The sequence below is a fragment of the Triturus cristatus genome, chromosome 7 (genome assembly GCF_964204655.1).
Source record: "Triturus cristatus chromosome 7, aTriCri1.1, whole genome shotgun sequence".
Lineage (NCBI taxonomy): Eukaryota > Metazoa > Chordata > Amphibia > Caudata > Salamandridae > Triturus > Triturus cristatus.
The window spans coordinates 368284347-368306330 of NC_140590.1; positions in this window are offsets into that span (position 1 = coordinate 368284347).

Here is a 21984-nt window from a genome sequence, read left to right on the forward strand (position 1 = left end):
TTCAGAAGGGAGATCGAAAGTCATCAACAGTCGCTGCTCAATCTCCAAGTATGGAGTATTAAGTTGTGCAGTTTCGGGTGCAGGACCCTGCCCTGCTGCTGTGAAAGGAGGTCCTCCAAAAGTGGCAGCTGGATTGGAGGACCAATGCTCATAACCAGAATTCTGTGTACTACACTCTCATCACCCAGTCCGGAGCCACTAGGATGATTTGGGCTCGGTTGTTGGGCAAGAGAGGCAGAGAGGGGAAGGCATACAGAAGTGTAGAGGATGTAGCCTTACGGCTAGAGTGGTCGACCTCGGAGCTAGGGAACTGGGTTCGAGTCTCGGCAACGATGCTCAGTATCCTGTGATTCTGGGCAAATCACTTAATCTCCCCGTGCCTGGCATAAATGAATGTGTCCTCATGTAACAAAACTTACATTAAAGCACTCTGATACCCAATGTCTCGGGTCTAGTTTGCTCCATATAAAACTAAAAAAAAAGTGTTGAATTCCAATCCAGGCGAAAGGCGTCTTCAAGTGAGAACTGTCTTGGGAACTACAATGCTCAAAAGCTTGAACACTGTTCGTACTCATTGGTGGCAAAAAGATTAAACCAGGGTTCTCCTCATTGGTGGAAGATGCCCTGTGCCATCTCTGAGTGTAGCCCTCATTCGCAATTTGCTAGGCAACGCCTGCTGAAGTCACCTGCCCTGGTGTTTAAAGTCCTTCCAGGTGGTGCATGACCAAGAAGATGCCTTGAAAACTCAGCTAGTTTCTGAGGTGCAAAGCCACCTGGCACACAACCCAGAACTCTACTCCACCCTGTTTGCTGCAGAACCACATAGGGGTGGTGTTGTCTGTGGGAACCTGCATCTTTTTTCCCTTGATGTATCGGAGTAAGGCTTTTAGTGCCAAGTGGATCACCTGCAAATCCAACAGGTTGATGTGGAGGTAGGTTTCATACAGAAGCCAGAGTCCTTTGATTTCCACATCTATCAGATGACCTCTCCAACCCAACAACAATGCATCCATCGCAGCCATTAGCTGTGGATGGGGTCGGGAGAGGAGTCTGCCATCAGTCCACTTGCAGTCCAGGTGCCACCACTACAGATCTTTTGCAGTCTACTCCGACACAGGGATGGAGCCTGAAAGGTTCCTTTGGTACTGAGCCTACTGACACTTCACATCAAATTGCAGCACATTCGTGTGCCAGCTGGCATGATCCACTAGCATGGCCCACTAGCAGGATGCAGGCGGTCAAGAGGACAAAAGCCTAAGAAGACCCAGGTCAAAGGTTGAAACATCCGGATCATAGCACAAATGTCCTGGACTTGCTACTGTTGAGGGAAGCTTTGAAAGAGCACCATGTCCACCATAACTCCAATGTCTCTGGAAGGAGTCAGGTCTGACTTTGGCATGTTAATAGAAACTCCTTTTGATGTCAACAGGACCAGTCATCGAACTATGGAAAGACAGGTATTACCAACCTCTAATCCACCATTAATTCCGTGAACATCGGAGGCACCCTGGTATGGTCAAAGGGGAGCACTGAAAACTGAAAGTGCTTGTGGCCTAGCAGAAACTGCAGGGAGCGACTCTGGGACTGCAGGACAGAGATGTGAAAATAGGCATCCTGCAGATCCAACACCACTATCCAGTCTCCTGGATCCAGGGCAAATAGAACTTGGGCCAGGGAGAACATTTTGAACTTGTTTTTCCTGAGGAGTAAGTTCAGAGGGCAAAGATCGACAATAGGACAAATGCCTTCCTGGCAACCTCTCTATGGCTCCCTTGGCCAAGAGAGCCTGCATCTCCCCCCCCCCCCCGCCAGAATGAAGAAGTGGTCCTCCAGAAGTCATTGTGGTGTAGGAAGCATGGTTGAAGGAGTGGAAAGGAGCTGGAGTGAATGGCATGTGCGCTCCAGTGGAGGAAATCCAAGCATGCCACCGAAGAACTATGCTGATACTGACTTCCCTGCTGAAACCGTCAGTGACGTCCAGCCCCAAGCAGATGACATATTTTGCTGCGTCTTCAACATTCTATATATGTATTGTGAATTGGCCCAAAGGTCGTCTGGGACTGCTGACAAGATGTTGGCTACCATGTCTCACAATGCATGCATATATTGTCCCAAGAGGCAGTTGTAAACATGTTTATATTGAGCCTGCTTGTGGAGGCCTGGACTACCAGGCTCTCCAGTGTTGGGTGCTGCAGGAGAAAAGCAGAGTGTCCTGGAGTAGGCCAATGGTGTTTGGCTATTTGCCTATTGACTGGTAGGCATATCCTGGCTATGCACAGCTGCTCAAACGCTTTTCAGTTAAAGCTTCATTAAAAGTCCTGTGAGGTGTGTCCAGGATGTTTGTTAGTCCTCCATAGTCAGTAGTTGTAGGTCCAAAACCTCTGCTGCTCTTTGTATGACCATAGCAAAGAAGGCAGACTGTTCAGTTGAGTGGTCAGGAGTAGGAAAGTGGAGACACGTGTCAGGTGAAGGGCCAAGACCACTGGCCTCCTGTAGCCCCAAAAAGAGATTTTCATTATTAGTTGGATGTGTCATTAATGTCATCGTCTTGTACAGGGAACCTAAAATGGAGAAGAAGCATCTCTGAATAGGAATAAGCTAAGGATCTAGGGGGTGTGACTTTGGTCGAGCTAGTGGCAGATTAACTTTAGAGCCCAAAAGGAAATTTGACTACTCTTCTGGCCTTGGTGGTGTTGCTGCTGATATTGGTCGTGGCACGGTATATGGCGATGGGGTAGGCGTGGTTCTCGGAGGAAGGGCTGACACTGGAGCAGGGTCAAGGGTCACACCCAGCGGTGGGGATGGATCCTACAGTGGTAGGCCTGACTGGAGACCCCCTCAGATCTATAGGGCCTGAAGGTGCTCTAGGGGATCAAGTAGGGTATCAAAGACCTCCTTGAAAGCCTGGACTTGCTGCAATGTCGCCAATAGACCCAGCAACCCAGGTGGAATCAGGTTCAAAGATGGGATTGGTTCTAAGATTGGAGACCAAAACTGTGACTTTGAGGTTCCCTCAAGGCAGCATGACTCTTTGTGGTGGGAGTGATGGGAGAGGGAAAACCGTGCTTTGATTTCTTGTATTTCTTCTTCTTTGACTTACCCGATGACTTCGACCTGAAAGACAAGTGTTTGTGGGATTGACCTCAGAGTGAAATTGTGTCCTCATCCTTGACTATAAATGAAATCGGGCCTTTCCTGCCTTTTGGTGATGTTCCACGACATAGAGCCTGGCCTCACCGTCCCTGCTGGCCTTCGGATTCATCCGAGCTCATTCGTCTCATGACACAGAGTCATATGACAGACCTCGTGAGCGTGCGTCACTGGCATTTGTTTGTCCTTGCAAACTTCGAACTTTGTTGTCTTAGGGGGAGATATGTCCCTTGCACACTAGAAAACCTTCAAAACTCTGATCTGTCAGGCCCGACAGAATTGAGAGCATGAGCGTAGAAAGACAGGAACTGATATCAATGCCCAGAGGTGGTGACTATGTAGGGGCCCAACGTCACATCAGGGGAGGAACGGATCCAACACAGAGCTGTACAACGCCACCTACCAACACACATCGGAATTGCTGAAAACAATTCTCTGGATCCAGTCTGGTGCCGGGGGGTAATGACAAGGTGAGTTAGTTTGGTGGGCAAAATTTTAATTTGACGAACGTGTTTGTTCCCTGTAATGTTTCTTCAGTATTGCAATCCTCCTAAGAATATCATTGTTGACAGTGATTCTTCTCACAGATGTTAGAGTAGTTTTATTGCATGCTGATGATAATCAGTTGTATGTATTATTGTTTCTCATGCACTTTCTGAATGTAAAAAAAATATCCTCCTAGTAAAAGAGAACCTTAGGTTTTATTGCGCCATGCCCCTGGCCACGTCATAGTCTAGCAGACAAGGTACCCCACCACAAACATGGAAGTCTGCCAAACAGTCTGTCTTCCCGCCCTATTTAGAGTCAAGCAAACTGTCATGTTTCCACCAGCAGAACCCTCACTGACTCTGCTGGTGGAAACCATTGACCGACGATGTTGAGAGATCATTCAATGAAAATCAGACTGTCCATACTATTGAGGGTGGACGTTAAATCAACAAATTTTCCAGTTCTGAACTGCCAGGAAAATTCTAGGATCCTAAACAGGGGAAAAAAAACCGAGCCCCATACATTGAAATAAGACCTCCAGCATGTTAAGACACTAGCTTTTTTTGTTTTTCCGAAACAAAATCCCGTTTTGAGAGTTTGTTTTTGGAGAAAAAAATCTTTGCTGAGAGGCAACATTAGAAAAGGCGCATGCTCAGCATTGTTAAAGTGCTTTCCGAGGAGACACAGAGCCCTCTTCCAAGCAGGCAGAGATCTCGAAATATGCCAGGTGCACTCCCACTAGTGTTGTGGAGGTCATGACCTCCTCACCCTGGAGGGATGGTGCGCCACCTGCTAAACTCTAAATAAGGCCTTGTGTACTATGAAAGGTGCCTGTTTAACTGGAGGCATCTACTAATGAGAATATGTTTTTCATTTGAACTGCAACCAGTCTATCTAAATTTACAAGTTTAAAAGAAAAATTTGGCAAGCATCTTTGAGTTGTTTTTTCTGAATATGAATTTTTGATTAAACACACACACTTTAATAAGGTAGAGGTCCCAGGGTTCCATGAAGAAACTCACATTTTAAATGAATAAACAATAAACTTAGTTACACTTTACTTAAAATAGTGGCCTTTTATGTTGTGCAATGGATTAAGTAGAAGAAAATGTGTCATCAGTGGGTGTGTTGCCCCAAGTCTAGCCAAGAATTTGTGTTTAGAATTAAATAAATAATGCTTTATTTATTCCCTGTTAACATTGCGGGAAGAAGTTCCTATGTGGTGTATTTATTGATTATTTGGTGGCTTTCAGTGATTTTTTTCTCTCTTGGATTTTAGTGTTCCTTTAAGTATCTCAGACAAAGTTCTAATTTGAAACCTTATATTCCGACTCTACATGTGTGTGGTCATTTTAAAGCTGCGCATCAGAAACCAGTGGGCCCTCTTTGTCAGTAGATTCTTAACCGTGTCTATTGCCACTGTTGTGGAACATCTGTTTTCTAAAGGAGGCACTAAAGGTATGGAAACTTTGGTATCATTTTAAGATAGACTATTTTAGACCTGTGCCCTCAGCACTCGAAATGTATAGTGTTTTCATTTCTGATATTGTTTGTCCTTCATGTTATTTTAGATTGTGGTTCTCAATAAATCACTACATTTTGAAAGACAGTCTGTTTGGGTTACAAACTGAATAATCCAAGACTTCTGACTGACATCCTCAATCTACTGGCCAAAGGGGGCAGTTAAATCAAGTTTAAGAACAAGTATTATAATGTTTTATGATGGCTTGAAAACACCAAGCAAAACAACTAGAAAGTTGTCTTATCTTTCGCTAAATTGCATACACTTATATGATCCTTTCTGCAACAGGAGCATCCCCATTACATGTTTGAAAGGTATACTTCCTTTACACTAGCCTGATGCACTTCCTGAAAATATGATTACTGCATTACACCTATACCCTTGGACTGCAATGACCACATTGCTATCCTTATCTCTATGCTTAGATCCCTACCAACAAACCAAGTCAACGTGAAAAGAGACAACCAAACCTTCAGATATTTTAAAGTCTCCTCTGTATACAACCAAATACTTGAACTCATCTCTCACCCTGTCAACTCCATGTACGACACCAAGACCCTTCTTAACCTCTTCAACAATTTTTGGGAAAATGATATGAATGATGCCCCAATTACAACGCGCAGGTGTAAACTAAAGTCTTCAGGACCCTGGTACTCTAAAGACCTTGTTGATAATAGATGATCTATCTGCAGGCAGCCAAGAAATTGGAAGAAAAACAGAACTCCTGAGGAACCCTTGAAACTGAAGTCACTACGCTCAACACACAGGCAGCTCATCACATCAGCCAAAGCAAAGTACTATACCAACATCACCAATGAATCCGCCAACAGAAGCATAATCCTGTTCAAGACAATCAAGCACTGTGTCAGCCCCCTGCTGGATCCACCTATTCCTCATTCCACAGAAAAGTGGAATGACATCAACCTCTTCTTCAGTGAAAAAATCATTAGATCCACCAGCATATCGACAACATTAAGCCTGCTTCAATTCTTACTCCCACCCCTTCCTGCAGAATCTACCAATGGTCAGCCTTCAGAGCCCCATCCCTCACAGACCTCACTGACATACTCAATTCTACTTCAAAGAAACTTCTTATGATGAAGATGTCTTGACATTTCCCTTCATCAAAGCTCTCTCTGGGGATGCTCTTTTATCCCTACTTACCGTTTTCATGCATCCCTCACTCGAAGCATCTTTCCAGAAGCTCTCAAGAAAGGCCAGATCCTCTCGCTCCTAAAAAAATCTGCACTAGACCCTAATGACCTCTCTAAATACCGGACCATCACTAACCTACCATTCATTGGCAAGATCATTGAAAGAGTGGTCTATGTTGCACTCTAAGACCATGTCAATGCTAACCATTTTCTGCATGACTTCAGATCACACTTCAGCACAGAAACTGCAACCATAAACATCGTAGAAGATGTCCCCTTGACCACAGATGAAGATGACCTCTGCCTCCAGAAATTGCTGAACCTCAAAGTTGTCTTTTACACAGTTGACCATCCTAGCTTCATAAACACCCTGGAGTCCTGAATAGGATTCACCTGCAATGTGCTTCAGTGCTTATCCTCCTACCTTTCCAACAGACAGCAGTTTGTTCACATAGGACTCTACAGGTCACAAAAGATCCCTATTACCTATTAAGTTCCCTAGGGCTCCATACTGTCTCCTGAAATCTTCAACTTATATATGGAGCTACTTTGTGTTCTACTCATAGATAATATCATCAAGATTCACTAATATGCAGAGGATACACAACTCTACTTCAAAGTCTCCTCTGCTTCCGACATTTAACACCTCACACACTGCATGCATATTATCCAGATCTGGGTGTCCAATGCCTTCTTGAAGCTCAACGCAACCAAGACAGATTTCTGGTTCTTTGCCAATAACAATAAACAAGATACAGTACAAACCTAGGTCAGTGACATGAACCTTGATGGCTTAAAAATACAACTTTTACTGGATGCCAAGCCACTTAGATTCATCCTTGATGCCAACCTCATCCTCAAGGAACACATTGCCAAAAACACAGCCTGCCTGATACCAGTTCTCTCCTCTAAAGGAAGTCAAACCATTTATTCCAGAAAGCAACTTCAGAACTGATGTTCAAGCCCTTGTACTCTCATATCTGGATGGTGGTAATACCCTACTCCATGGCCTCCCATACTCCCCACTAGCACCTCTTAGGGGCATTCTACATGCTGCAGCACGTCTCATCCATGGCCTGAAGAAATATGATTACCCCAATACTGATGGTACTCCATTGCCTCCCCTTGCCGGCCCACACCATTTTTAAAACCAGTTACATCATTTACAAACTTATCATGACCAGCACCCCTGCTTATCTTACAGACAAACCCATCATCTCTGGTGGATTTATGCACACTTGAAGACAGGACACCTTCAGACTGCAGACTAAGAAGTGTAAGAAAGAAAAACAAGACAGCAGGCCTTTTTACATCTATGCACTTATCATCAGTAACAATATCCTCGCATCTATCAGAACCGCCTCAATGCTGCTTCAATTTAGGAAAGATTTGAAGAGTCACCTGTTTAAAGAACACTATATAACAATGCGTTAACCATCCACAACCCAGCTTCTTCTACTTTTATTCACTGAATGTATGCTTGTCTTTGTCCATATACAGCGCTCCACTATCTATAGACGGTTTGGACTAAAGACATACCATGTACATCTATATATATTATATATATGTACATTAAGTATTTGTAAAGCACACACTCACCATTGCCTCTGAAATAACAGATGTTTATTGTTACCCACCTCAATGGTACTCAGTTTATTGACCTCAGGATGATGAAAGTCTGAGTGGATCCACTGGGATTCATACCTCTGACCAACACATATTTCTAGAGTGGATAGTCTGCTAATAGTTATAGTTAGGACTGCATTTCCTTAGGAAATTAGGGACATATTTATCATAGGTTTGTATTACTCTGGATGTATCAAACCACTCAGGGCTACTAAAGGAGGCCTTGTGTGGCTTGTGTTGCCTTTGCACCCTGTTGCATGGCACAGAAGCAATGCAAACCTATGATAAATATGTCCCTAAATTCCTAAGGAAATGCAGTCCTAACTATAACTATTAGCAAAGGAAGCAGAAGGACAAAGTTCCACCCCAGCAGAAACTGTTCAGGGCTGGAGTTATATATAGTAAAACTTTGCTTACCTATAGAAACTTAACTTCACAATATTTTGGTCCTCGATATTCTTGACACAATGTTTTGTCCACACAATATTTTTTCTCGATATTCTCTCTAAACAACTAAGTAAGGCATCTTGGGAAAATGGTCTATGTTGACCATAATCACTCAGTTTTCACCTGATGGGGGTAAGTCCACAATAAAGTCAGTGTAAATTGTGTGCCAAAGATGATGAGAAATGGGCAAAGGCTGAAGAAAACGAAAGTGCTTACCATAAATTGCCTTGAATTGTGTGCAGATACGACAGGATTTGACATAGTGCTCCATATCTAGTAAGTCACCAGAAGGAATACAAAACAAATTCTAAGGTTGATTTAACTCCCCAATGGCCTGCTACTGCTGAGTCATGACACATTTCCAGAGCCTCGGTTTGAAGACTCTTAATTGGAAGCAATAACTCATGCTGACAAAATAGAGATTCTGGCATAGACCAAGGGCACTTGACTTCGCAGAGCATCAAGGTCAAAAGTCACCAAATTAACTTGTGCTTAACCCTCTGTTAGCTTGGCACAAAAGCAGTCAGGCTTAAATAGGCAATGTGTAAAGTATCTATGCAGTACTCAAACAGTAATAAAGTGAAAACACAACACAAGGAAAATCCCACACCAATTTAGAAAAATTGAGTCAAATGTAATGAATAGTATGACACAAAAACAACAAAAATCCAATCAGTAGAAATAGAGATATGCAATTTCTAAGATTGAGATAAAAGTAGCGCCAAATTGTACGAAGCCCCAACTGAGGGAAGCTGGTCGCACTAGACCGGGAGAAAGTTACAAGCTAGGCTGATTACGATGGCGCGCAGGCCAGGCACACAATTAAGTTTGGCCTGCTGAGGATTGTATCTTATGTACTGGTGTGCAGTCTGCACGGTGTTGCTTTGAGGGGTTACGCATCGCTTTGCACCAGATTTGGTGGAACCTTCATTTTGAACCCCACTTCCAAGGGTCCAGGATTGGAGGGACAGGACTCACTCAGGCTGGGTCCATATGCAGGTTCAAGATCATTGGAGCCATTTCTGTCCCTGAGGCAATGATCAGGAGGCCAGCCAACTAGCCCTTGGAGTCACTCTGGTATTCGTGGGTGCAAGCAGAAAAGCTGGTCTCAAGTATTAGGGCAGTTTCTTGGTGCAGCAGGGCAGTCCTCTGAAGTACACAGCAGGCCACAGACAACAGTGCAGTCCTCTGAGAGTCCTTCCGCAGGTCCAGAAGTGAACTGAAGAGTTGCTTTGAGGGTCCTATTTTTATACCTGGTGCCCTCTTTGAAGTGGGAGAAACTCCTGGAAGTTTCCCCCACAGAAGTGTATGGAATTTCCTGCATCCCTGTCCTCAACCCAGGTTGTCTAGGGGCACAATGACCTAATGTGAAGCCCATTGTGAGTTTGCTAACGGAGGGATTTTGAAGAGCTAGTGTGGTAGGTGACAGCTCTGCCCCCTCACCCCCCATCCTGCCTAAATGGCCCATCCTGCCAACCACACAGTGTCTATAATAGCATGCCTGTCTGGGAGGAATACACTAAGGCCAACTGCCATTCACTCCGAGTCATGTGACCACGGAACAAGCTGCAGCCACCAAATGGTTAGGACAAGAAAATGCCAACTTTCCAAAAGCGGCATTTTGAGAATTGTAACTTAAAATTAGAATTGACCTTTACAGAGTTTTTTAAATTACAATTCTTTAGAGACCAAACTTGATATTCCTACCTACTACCAATCAAAAGTTATCCCTTCATAAATGTAATAAAGTAATCCAATGTTATCCCATGGGAAAGGTAGGCCCTGCAGTAGTCAAAAACTATTTTAAGAGTTTTTCCCTACCAGGACATGTAAAACTTAAAAGTACATGAGCAACTTTTTAGACACACCGCACCCTGCCCTATGTGCTGTTTAGGCCCTAGGGTGACTCATATGTATTTAAAAGGAAGGTTTAGGCCTGGCAAAAGGTTTATTTTTCCAGGTTGAAATGGCAGTTTCAAACTGCCCATAGGCTGCAGTGGCAGGCCTGAGACATATTTTAAAAGGCTACTTAAGTGGGTGGCACACTCTTCGCTGCAGGCCCACTAGAAGCATTTACTTTACAGGTCCTGGGTATCTGTAGTACCACTTTACTAGGGACAACCAGTAAGTGAAATGGCCAAATTGGATGACGGGCAATTTCACCATGTGTAAAGTAGAAACCACAAGCACTTTAGCACAGAGTCCTAAAAGTTAACAAAAACAGTTTCGGAAAACAGGTGGATGAAGGCAACATTTTGGGGGTAACCCTGTAGAGAGGGCCAAGTCCAACATGTTCTTTTACTCTTTAAAGGACTCAGTCTGGTTGGACGGTGCGTCGAAACAAAGCTGTGTTCCTTCGCTCGTTTCCTCGCTCCCTCAACTTCCTGGTCCTGACTTCTTGCTCCTGAAGAATTCCCTTATCGTATTCCAGATTCCTGATTTTCTTCAATTCTCATAAATCTTTGTCCAGCAAGGTGGTTTTTTACGCCTATGGTTTTTTCCTCCTTAGAAGGTGGCGCTTCTTGAGGGTACTTGCCTACCATGTTTTCCAGTGTATGATGACAATGTGGCTTCCAGAACCTATCACCCATACATCGGACGACGCAGAGAGGATTGTGGTGAAGTGTTCAGACCAGAACAGTAAATCCCTATGAACTACTAAAAGCACTGCAATACCATCACAGTAGCAGATTGTCCATTATACAAAGGGCAATAACTTAAGGTAATAGAACGTAAATACAGAAAAAATCATCTAAATAGCCCCCTTTTGAAGACTCCCTACTTCTTATCCACAACCCTTATCTCCTCAGGCTTACAGACTGACCCCATAGTATCTTGCACACCATATAAGCATCAAGGGGCAGATTTACAAGCTCCTTGCGCCACTTTTGCGTCACTTTTAACATGGGAAAAGTGACGCAAAAGCGGCTTGTACATAGGCCCCCAAGTGTTTTCTACTCACTTCAGGTATTATTGATTTCTTATTGCCTCATTCTGAGCAGCCTCTATAGCCGAGTTCTTCATATTATGAACCATTCCTGAGGTATCCTTATTTCAGCTTATTCTAGTAAGAGTGTCAGTGGGATTACTAACTATGGGAAAGATCAAGGTATACCCAGTAAGTCTCAGGTTTTAATCCCAGCAGGGTTGACACTGTTGATAAAAATGCATATCGTTTTGGCCCTTATCACGCTGGGGACACAAAATGTAAAGGCCAAATTCCACACCTTCTACGTTATGATGGCAAGGGGTGTTCAAATTAGCGGGTGCACAATTTGTATGCGATTCCAAGTTTCTCACCTTGGAACAGGGTCTAATAAGCGTAATGGTGAGTGTTATTCCCCATTCCAAAATGCTAAAACATCCCTTGTGTGTTATTTACTTTCACAATTTGCACACCAAATGTAATCCAGTTGGCTGAACAAAAGTAAGATTGTGCCCAAAACGGATTACTAATCCTATTGTGACTGGGGGCTTAGTCAAGATAGAATGCTTCAATTACTTACCAGTAATAGCATTATTCCAAAAGCTGCTTTTGATTACTTAATTACGTGAGAGGTATTGAGACTCCTAGACACACCTCCAAACTTAATAAAGCTTTTAAAGTCCTCCTACCGTCTTAACATCCTGTTTTCCTTGACTCAGGCCTCTCTGCTCTCAGTTTGCCAGGTCGGACTTAATGAAACCAGGAAAAGCTGCATTTGGCGAAATGAACTTACTGGTAAGTAAACAAAGCATTACATCTGTCTGCCACTTTTGCCCTGCCTAAATAATTATATGAGACCCAGAAAGCAATGAAAACAACAGGACAACAGAGATTCAGTGCTGAACAAAAACGTTTTCCTTTAATACTGACTCTTTCTCTATTATGTCACAGACGAGAGAACCCTAGAACCAAAAGAATGTTGAATCTCCATCTCCTGAAGCACTCTATATATAGTGTCTGACAAACGTAGATGGGGATGCCCAGGTTACCGCGCTGCAGAATTCCACCAGGGAAGCCCCTCAGGCTTCAGCTAACGATGCTGCCATACCTCACGTTGGTCTACCCCAATACCTGTAGGCGGAGAGGTATCTATTTCCTTGTAGGCTAAGGTTATGACAGGCCTCACCTACCTACTGAGTGTCTGAGTAGAAGGCTATAGGCCTCTTCTAACAGAATCCAAAATTCACAAATAAACTGTTAGTACCATGCCTCTAAACTCTCATACTTAGCTTGGTGGTATTCCGTCTGTCATAACCATAGGCTAGACACAACTTTTGTATTTCCCATATCTCTGAAGCATAAGAGGCTGCTTTTGTGGTCTCCTGTAACTGACTTTCTAGATGACAATGCTAAAAAAATCCTTTGCTCCATCACCCTATACTTCATGTATTATACTATTTCCTTCAAATTGCAATTGCTTTGTTTCATAACTGTTTTACTGTTTTAAATTTTTCTTTATCCTCTGCCCTTGTCTGGAATCCTCTCCTCTTATATGATTTTTTGTTTATCTGCCACTTGCATTATACTTTGTATTGTTTATCTTTGATGCTTTGATTTAAGATATTGTGTATTGCTTGATATGACTTACTTTCAATAAACTTACCTTTTGAAACTTAAACTGTTAGTACCATAGACTTGAACATCTGCAATTCTCTATAGATAAATCAAGATTGTCCGTCTAACATCTAAACAATTAGCTGTATTTCTTTTGGGTTTGAGGGTCTGGATAAAAAACTGGAAGAATAATCTCCTGATCTAGATAGAATGAAAATTTAACCTGGGGTCAAAAGAAGGCTCCAACCCAAGTATATCCTGAAAAAAACACAGAAAAAGGAATCTAAAGGATAAAGACCCCAAGTCTCAAATCTTCTTGCCAATGTTATAGCCATGAGAAAAAAACAAGTCTGAAAACCTAGAAGCCTCAGATCAATGGATTTTAAAATTTCCAAAGGAGGAGTGCCTTGAGAACCAACAATGGGTCCCAAGTGGGAAAACTTGGTCTTGACAAAGGGCAGAACTTATCAATTCCCTTAAATAACCTCTTTACTAGCACTGCATCTTCTTCAAAATCTTATAAATGCCTTCTGTGCTGCCTATTGTATTTTGAAAGAGGAAACATTGAAATCTAGAGAAAAAACATCTGTTAAAATTTCCATAATATGTATGAGCTGAGTGTACTGAGGGACTAGCTCTCTTGCTGAGCACCATTGTAAGAGGCCAAAGTCTAACTTCGCCTAGAGGCCTGACTAGAAAGCGTCATTCTGACAGTCCTCTGGTCAACAACCCAGCCCTCTCAATTACCAGGCCATTAGCGTCACTTTTATGAGATGGTGAATCTGAAGTACAGGATATGAGAGAGGTGTAGGAATCAGAAGGAGCCTTGTTTATTATTAGAGTCGCTATTAAAGAGAAAAAGGTGGAACATGACTAAGATGGAGCATCAGGAATCATCTCTGGGGGTGTGGCCAAGACGTGAAACAAAATGGTCGCCTGAGCTAGTTGCTCCGTGCGCCCCTTTCCTCCCCCAGACATCCTGAACGTCAATCCTGTACCCCCGCCAAGGGTGACCATACCGAAGCACTAGCGGAGTCCCCGCAGCTATTTCCCGACACCGGCAGCCTCTCGAGCCCACCGCACTCAGCTCCGAAGGCGGTGTGCCTACGCGCGCCTGTGACGCAGCAGCCTCGATTTTGGAGCCCCGCTGCAGTGAGATGGAGGGAGTGAGGCCTGCACCCCGGCCGACATCGTGTTGGCGGATTGTTGTGGACATCACCCAGATCACGGGGCTCTACTGGGGCCCCTGCAGAAGCGCCAGCCCAGCTGCTGTCAGTATAGCGCTGCCTCTGCGTTTGGCGCTTAATTACAGAAGCGGACCTGGCTGCGGTGCCCGTCGGCGGCGCGAGGCTAAGATCCTGACTCCATCGGCCAGCTCCCAGCAACTGAGATGTTGTAAAGGGGTGGGGGCCCATAATATGGTTACAACGGAGTGACTTTGCTGGAGCCCCTGCTGCAGCGCCAGCCCAGCTGCTCTCCATACGGTGCTGCCTCTGCACTCGGCACTTAACCACAGCTGCACACGTGACCACGGCGCCCGTTGGCGGCACGAGGCTGAGACCCTGACTCCGTCGTCCGGCTGCTGGAAACTGCGCAGTGAGTTGTTCTCAAAAGGGGGGGGGGGGCTCATAATATGGTTGCAGCGGAGTGACTTGTTCGTGAAAGATCCCCCCACCAGCTGCAAGGGAGCTCAGGAACCCCTGCGGGGGTCATGCATGGCTTGTGGGAAAGGCCCTATCCCACGCTGCACACACAAACTGGGCGGTGGACGTCGGGGGTGCTGACACCTGAAAGCCACATCGCTCAATGAGCCTTCGAGTTGAGGAATAAACTGCACCTTACTTTCAGGCTCCCCATAGTCTACCAGGGGGTCATATCGCAGTTGGAGGAGGGTGGCGCTACACTCAGGAGTTTTTTTGGCTATCCATCTACGTTTACTCTGATGTAGTCTGCGCTCCTGCTGAGACATCAGGTGGGATCCGTGCTGGAGCTGCTGATGCGCACTGTGCACTTGCTCAGACCCAACTGGTGACGGACGGGCTGGGTCTCGCCTCCTCTATCAAGACACGAGTGTTCCTATACACTCCAAGGCGCCGGGGAGCACACCCTAAGGAACTTTCAATATTCCGCCCAAATGGCAACAGAAAAGAGTAGAGCAGCCGGTACTAAGAGTCAAAGGGCGGTGCAAACCAACAGACTTGACCGCTACACCCTCCCTAAAGAAATGCTGCAAAATCATCACTCTGGGGGTGGCCCCACTGGCGAACAAGGAGGGGAAGACCAGGAGCTCTCCCTGAAGGACGTGATGAAAGCAATCACTACTGGTCAAACCACACTCGAGCACAAAATGGACACCATCGCCATTGACGTCAACCTGATCCGAGCTGATCTCAACAAGCTGAATGGAAAAGTCAAGCAGGTGGAACTCACCACCGCCAGTCTCGTGGATGACGTCACCCAGCTCCAGGGTCAACTCCAAGACATTCAGAACTTCCGTAAAACCACGGAACTCAAGCTGAATGACTATGAAGGGCGCCTACGCCGTAATAACCTACGTATTTTGGGTGTGTCGGAGAAGGCTGAGGGGCAAGCCTCGGACCTCTTTGTGGAGGAACTCGTGCTACAACACCTGAAACCTAAGGGCCTCAGTAAGTTCTTTGTCATTGAGAGGGCGCACAGGGTCCCAGGCGGCCGTCCCAAGCCGGGAGCCCCTCCGCGTCCGATGCTAGCGAAGGTGCTCAACTTTCGAGACAGAGACGTAATCCTCCAAAACGCCAGAACGGGAGCCCCACTTCGCTTCGAGAATGCAGACATTTCCTTCTTCCCCGATTTCATGCAACGAGTACAGCATCAAAGACGATCCTTCACAGCAGTAAAACAGAAATTTAGAGACAAGGGCCTGAAGTATTCTATGTTGTTCCCGGCACATCTCCGAGTGGAATCTGGCAATAAAATCTGGTTTTTTGAACACCCGGAGGAAGCTGCGGACGGGCTTGAGTATCAAATGGAGCAGGCCCCACAAGACAGGCGTGCCAGGGGTGAGGACTCGACACAGGCCCATGGCTGACAAGGATGATCTGGACTGGACTGGGCAGGTACCAGGTTGTGAAGAGATCTAGTCCCGGAGAGATGCCTCCCTAGTCCAATGCGGACTATAGGTCATTTGGTGTGTGGCCCACGCTGGGGGTTTCTTCCTTGGTTCTACCTGGGGGGGGATGCTACGCCCTTACTTTTTCTACTAATAGTTCTTCATCAGGATGACAGGCACTCTGCAAGTTTCTTATGGGCATTTTTGAGCCCAGAGTGCAGGGCAGCGGGGTGGGGGGTAGTTGGGGTAAAAGGGGGGGCAGTTGGGGTTGGGGGGTTGTATTTAGGCATCATTATGGTTCGCACACTGATATCTTCCTTCACTATTACTGCAGAGGCACCAACCAATGTGCATCTGAGCTACAAATGACATGGGGGACAAAAAGGTTAAGATCTTAAGTTGGAATGTAAACGGCCTGGGGGATAAAATTAAACGTAGCGTAGTTCTACAATACATCAAAAGACAGGCCCCAGATGTTGTACTCCTGCAAGAGATGCACCTAGAGGGAAACCTCTGTAGGGATTTGCACAAGGGAGGATACAAAATGATGGCACATGCAGGTTTTACGTCTGGTTCTAGGGGTGTCGGAGTTATGATCAAAAACTCACTCCCGCTTGAGGTGGTATCTGTCTGAACAGATGAGAGAGGCAGGTATACTGGGATTACGAGTACATGGGAGGGCAAGAAGATCACACTCATATCAGTTTAAGTGCCTCCGGGTCTACAGGGTACCACCTTCAGTGATCTGGGTTCCTTCCTTCTCTCGGTTCCGGGCGGCTTACTGGTCCTTGGTGGAGATTTTAATGCTGTGGTTTCCGGCACTCTGGACCGCTACCCTCCCCGGGAAATTGGTCCATCTGCTAAATGGCTGCCTGAATTCATTGACACCATAGGGTTGGTGGACGCTTGGAGATCCTACCACCCGGACAACATACAACATACCTTTCATTCGGGCGCCCACAATAGTTTATCCCATTTAGATTATTGCCTGATTCCGGCACCCCAAATTGCTCAGGTACACGAAATCAGACACTTAGCCAGGGGCATCTCGGATCACTCTCCGGTATGGACGCACATAGTACTTAGTCAAGCTACAGTGGGTAGGCTGGCCCCAATCAACCCCTAGTATCTTAAGAATCCGAAACTCCATTCAGACCTTCTCAAGGCCATAGATTATTATTTTACCGAAAATATAGAGTCGGTATCCTCGTCACCCAGTCCCTATGGGAGGCTTTCAAAACATGATCCGAGGTCAGGCTCTGTCCTTGATCTGTGGGGCAAAGAGAGAAAAACAAAAAGAAATCCTAGACATAGAGGCCGACGTCTATCGGCTTGAGGGTGATCTTGAGACCGGTGTGACACCAGAGAAACTGCACTTCCTGAGCCTGAAACAGCATGACCATAAGTCCCATGTCACGGATAAAGCCAAACTCCTGAGAAGAGAACGCCAGGGTAGAATATATGAACTCTGCGACAAGGCAGGGAAATGAATAGCCTTAGTTGGATAAGAAAGACTGGGCAAGCATACTAGTCCCCGAGCTAAAAGATGAGGGGGGCGCTTCTCTGACTGAACCCCAAGACATAGTGGACAGATTTGCTACCCATTTTCAATGGGTATATTCGACTGTGAATCCTCACACTGAGGACGACTCGCGAGATCTCTTACACGATATTAGGCTCCCTTGCCTTCTCACAGCTGACCGCGATTTTATGGACAGCGATCTGACCACAGATGAGATTGCGCAAGCAATACATACACTAAAACCGGGCACAGCACTTGGAGCCAATGATATTCCCATTGAGCTCTACAAATTGAAGCCTGATAAATTCGCTACGCACCTGAAATCAATGTTTGAAGAGTCATTGGACCTCGAGGCCCTACCGATAGATCAGAGAATTGCCACTATAGTCACAATACATAAAGAGGGGAATCCCCGTACTGACTGCGCCTCATATAGACCGATTTCCCTCCTCAACGCGAACCTAAAATCCGGGCTAAACTACTGGCTACCCGCCTGCTTAAAGTTATTGGCACCCTGGTGCACCCGAACCAATCTGGCTATATGCCACACAGGAGCACAGCCCTGAACCTACGTAGGATTCACGGTGTGTTGGGCAGAGCTTCAACCCTAAAGGAATCGGCTGTGATTGTGTCACTACACGGGACCATGGCATTCAACACAATGGAATGGTCGTACCTCTGGGCCATACTGGTAAAGCTGGGATTTGGGCCAAAATACATTCAGTGGGTAGGTCTTCTATATTGTGAACCCCTGGCGCAGGTTGTAGTCAACAACAAATTGTCAGCGGCGTTCCCCCTTAGCCGTGGAACCTGCCAGGGCTGCCCTCTCTCTCCCCTTTTGTTTGCCCTCACCCTGGAGCCACTAGCGGCCTGGATTCGACAGTACCAGATGATATGAGGACTAAGATGGTCCCCTGGATGGGAAGACCATATTTCCTTCTACACAGACGACATTCTACTCTATCTGGCCTCCCCGTCTAAATCCCTAATTGTGGTTCTGGAAATCCTGGCGGTGTTTGGTAGATTCTCCGGATTTCCGGTTAATTGGAGTAAATCCTTGGTATTCGTCCTGAGGGGTGCTCCCCCTACTCCCCCTGGTAACTGCCCAATCCAGATCAACAGAACAGGGTTCACATAACTTGCCATTTTTATCTCTCATGATCCCTCGGTCCGATATGCTCAAAATCTCCTTCCACCACTGCACAGACTCAAAAAAGACATCAGAAACTGGAAATCGCTTCCCCATTCCCTGCTGGGCAGAGCGGCATTGTTTAAAATGATGACGCTGCCCCAGTTTCTCTATGTCCTGCAAAATGCTCTTGACCCGGTACCAGCACAATACTTTAGAGAAATAGAGGGCCTTCAGAGAGAATTACTCTGGGATGGTAAACCACGTATCTCCTTAAATAAATTGACCCTGAATTGTTGTGACGTAGGCATCAGCCTTCCTGATATTAAAAAATACTACTGGGCTGCGCACTTAGCCGCCATAAACCATGACACCTGTGAAAGGGGAGATGATCCAGGTTACGCCATGGACAAATGGCTCCTTCCTGGAGGGAATTACAACAGGCCGCTCTATTCGCGGCCCAACAGGTATATTTTGACAGGTCCCACCAAACACTCGGTTCAGGTTTGGCACGATGCAACCAACTCTCTTGGGTGGGGACGTAAACTAACGTTGGCGACCCCCCTTTGGGATTCTGAATCGCTGGGCAGCGTCTGGAGAACAAAAGGCTTCGGTAGATTGGACCTCATCAGCATTACGCAAATCAAGGACCTCTGTGGGGAAGGGGGTGTTAAATCCTTCAACACATTACAGACGGAGTACCAACTAGCTGCTACGGAATATTTCCGTTATGCCCAAATTCTCCACTCACTTAGAACACTCCTTCCGGCGGGCACGACCCCTCCTGAGGCCTCACCCTTAGAGGACAGACTCCTGGACGGCTACCTCCCCGAAAAAATGATTTCCCTAACATATAAAAAGCTAATAAATAATATGGCCGACCCTCTTCAGGTGTTGAGGGAGAAGTGGACGGGAGATGGGATTGAGATCGATGACGAAGACTGGCAGGAGGCGGTGTCATCTCCCAGAGTGGTTGCCATACTGGCGCGCCTTAGACTGGTACAGCTAAAAATCCTCCACGGTGTCTACATCACTGGACCACGCTTGGTCGATATGGGAGTCACTACCAGGGGTGGCCTGCAGGAGAGGGTGCGGCCAGCTATGAACTTTTTTGCACATCATTTGGGAATGCGCATTGATCAGCGACTTCTGGCACAAGGTACACAAAGTAATATTCACTGTGCTACATACCCATCTTGTGCCGGAGGCAAGACGCTGCCTCCTCAATATATGGGAGCCCACAGACCTTAACACTCACCAGACACAATGGGCCACCCTGGGATTCATGATAGCGAAAAGAAACATAGCTCCATTGTGGGGAGCGACTACACCACCTACGCTAGAGGCATGGGAGAGAGACCTCGATTGGTGTATGTTTAGGGAGAAGACGACATATGTTGCAAGGGGTTGCCCAAAAAAATGGGCACGTATCTGGAGCCCATGGAATAGTTATAGGGGTGATATCCGTACACCGCCTGAGTCCCGAGCCCGAATCCCGAGCCCTTTACCCTAACTTCCCATGATGTTCCCCTTTTCTGCTGTGCTGTGTGTAATACGGTGTCCTCTGTATTGTCTATATGAACCGATGTTTGTTTCAATAAAAAGAATTATAAAAAAAAAGAATCATCTCTGCTTTCTCCCTCCTCAATCTCACTAAAAGCCTCAGAAGCAGAAGGAACAAGGGAAAGGCATATAGAAGACCTTTCGGCCAACTGTATGACATGGTATCCAAGTGCCAAGCCTCCTCTGTCCTTGAATGAAACATAGGGACCTGTGGATTCTTTCGAGTGGCAAGAAAGTTGACCACTGGAGAACCCCACCTCCAGCATAACTGCTGAAACACCTGATGATTGAGGCAAAAATTGTTCAATGAAGAGATCTCTTGACTCAATTTGCCCGCCACCACATTTCCAGTGCTCTTAATGTGCACTGCTGTTATAGATGACACATTGTTTTGCACTTAGCTTAATATTTGGTCTGTAATCTGTATCATGGAGGGCGCTCTTGTTCCACCCTGTTTGTTGAGATAATACTTCCTCATGTTGTTGTCTGTCCTGACAATCACCTTTCTCTTCTGAAGAAGATACACAAAACGCAAGCAGCTAAGTGTACTGCCGCCAGTCGTTACCAATTCAAGGATTTTGTCAGATGTTTGGCAGGCCACTGCCCTGGTGCTTGATAGAATTTGGTTCAGGACCTCCACCAACCTGTCGCACTGGCATATGTGGCTATGATAACTGGCTTCTCTGTCTTTAGAGGTACTCCCTACAGAATGTTTGTCTTGGACATCCACAATGATAATTCCTTTCTCATTCTCTTGGTCATAGGAATCCTGAATGCCAGTGCCACATTTTAGCTTGCCGGAGACCAGAACTGCAGAATGTGTCTTACCAACTTAATAAATTGCCACCTTGCTCAAGGTACCAAAAAGAAGGTCGCCACCAGGCTGCCCTGAACTTGTAACCATAATGTCACTGTTGGGTTGTTCTCAGCAAGCAATTTGTTCAGATGAGTCTGAATATTCATGACTTTTTGGGCTAGTAGTATTACTAGATTTATATCCATTCTGAACCTCGCCTAATAAATATCTGATCCTGGGCTGGGACTAGGTGTGACTTGACAACTTTTATGAGGAAACAGTGAGCCAGATTCACAAAAGTAATCTGAGACAAAATGCTAACTTTACGACTTTCGGTTTTCACAAAGGGCATTTAGGAGTTTTAAAGTTAGGACTCCCAATCTTGGTGGTATTTCTTTTAAACCTATGGTATAACCTCTTTTCACAGTACTTAACACCCATTGATCTTTTGTGTGTTCCTTCCAAGTCCTAAAGAAGTTTTATAACAAACTACCGACCGGTTCCTTAAATTTGACAAGAAAACTGTTGCCAGGAACCCTTCGATGTTCCTGATTGGTTGAATCTTCCTGGTTTTTATATGATTTCTTGGGTTGAAATCTTCTCTTCCAATGCCGATAAGACTTAAAATCTCTTCTAGGAAATTATTTTCTAATCCTTGCCCCAAGATTTGCCAGGACTGAATGTAGACGTCTTATACAGAAGCGTATGCTTCCTGTCATTAGTGAAATTGGAAATAATTTCATCAAGCCGATCTCCAAATAGTTTCTAGCCTTCATTGGGAATTCTGAGAAAAGAAGATTTTTCAGAGAAGTCGGCTTTCCATTCTCTCATCCATAAGTTGCGAGGAGCAAGAACTGATGTACCAGCAGCCAGAGATGTCATTTTAATGATGTCCGAAGACACATCAGCTAAGAATTTTGCCTGTTGCTCCATTTGTATCAGAACAGTCCGTCTCCTC